Genomic DNA, 2,002 nt, shown 5'->3' on the forward strand with positions numbered 1-2,002 from the left:
CCCAACCCATTCCAGGATTCTCTGGTGATCCCATAATTACCTTCATCCTTCTGCTCCATGAAGGATTTTTCCATATGAAAGGATTTTTTTTCTCCAGTGGGAAAACCATTTCCAGGAACTCCTTAGTCAGGTGGAAGTTGGCTCCCACATTTTGGGCCATCAGATTTTTCCTGGTTTTGCCTCTAAGCACAGATTGCTCCTGAATTCAATTTTCTGGGAATAACGATCACAAACTCAACGAGGCCTCCAAGAGCTCTGTGGCCTCATAGGAATTCCTGTAAATAATTCACAATAATTCACAATAATCTCAGTACTGAGGGTTTTTTTAATCTTGGGAATTCCATTCCAGAGCTTTTGGGAATGGCAGGAAGACCCTAAAAAACTGAGGGGCAGAGGGAATTGGCTGCAACAATTTAAAAAATGACATTTCAGGAGGGAAAATCTGGTTTTTTTTTCCTGGGTTGGATGATTTCTTTTTGTTTTCACTGGAAAGTGAAGAAATTTTGAAATGAAGATTTTAAACCTCATAAAATGTCTCTGCTTTTGGGAAAGGATTGTTTGGGATAAACCCCAATAAATCTCCTGAAGGTTCAAGGATGCAACCTGGGCACGTGAAAGGATTTGATCTTGGATTTTACTTTATAAAATCAAAGAATTCCAAGAATGGAGAATTAAGGATGAATTTAAATCGTTTGGATGCACCAATCCCTTCGTTATCGCGATTTGGGATTATTTCTAATGGGGAATTAAATATGCAAATGCTGGTAATGCAATGCACAAAGAGGCACTTGGCAGAAGAAATATGGAATTTAAGAGGGAATATCAATTTTTTCCCTTTGCTTCATCGTTTTTTTTTCAATGGAAAACCCTGCTTGGATTTGATGTTAAATGCTGATTTTGTAGGAAAAACGTGCTACAGAGAAAAGAATATTAAAATTCACCACATGTTTTTTTGGCAGTATTAATGACTGTACCAAAATCCCACCTTAATTCATTTATATAGAATGAATTTTTATATTAAATATTTTCAGGTATTGGCTGAGTTTTCAGATCTCTGTCTGAAGAACTTAAAAAAGTATTATTTGATTTGATAAAACCAATCTTCAGTGATGTTTTTATCTCATTTTGGGTTCAAATGTTGTAATTTGAATATGTTCCAATTTTCTTTCGATAAAACCAATTTTCACTGATGTCTTTATCTCAATTTGGGTCCAACTGTTGTAATTTCAATTACAGATGTAATTTAAATGTGTTCCAATTTTCTTTTGATAAAAACGATTTTCAGTGATGTTTTTATCTCAGTTTGGGTTCACAGATGTTGTAATTTAAATATATTCCACTTTTCATTGCCTGAATTCACCCCAGAACTTCGGGAATGATGTTTCTGTAAATCCATGAATTTTTGAAGCTGAAAATATTTCAGAAATAATGGCAAATCCATCAATTTGTGCATTTAAATGTATTTTTTATGATATATAAATGCGTGTAATATGATTTTTATTTACATTGCACTGGACAGCCTATAGAAAGTTTATTTTTAAAACTTAAATCCTGATAAATTCTTCATTATTCTGTGTTTGGATGTTTTCTGATTGCTGTGTAACTGCTTTAAATCTTCTCCAGAAATGGCACTTTTAATAAAAAATATTCAAATATTTTCTGGTGGAGAGCATTTCTGGCGACAAATATTGCTTTGTAAAATCTCAGTTTAAATTAAATTCTGCCCTGACTTCAGCATAATTTAAATTTCATCTTCTTTGCTGTATCCCAGCAATATTTTTGGAAATATTTACCCTCCCTTTTTGAGGGTAATTTATCCTGTTAGAGACACTCCATGCCCAGAGATATCTGAAAGGCTTGAAGAAACTGAATTTTATTTGCATTTTAAATCTGATTTTACATATCAATTATAGTATAAATTTAATTATTCACATTAATAATCACTATTAAATTGCTATTAATAAAACGAATAAATAAAATATAACTAGTTAATATTTTATTA

Source organism: Parus major, chromosome 7, assembly GCF_001522545.3.
Source record: "Parus major isolate Abel chromosome 7, Parus_major1.1, whole genome shotgun sequence".
Classification (NCBI taxonomy): Eukaryota; Metazoa; Chordata; class Aves; order Passeriformes; family Paridae; genus Parus; species Parus major.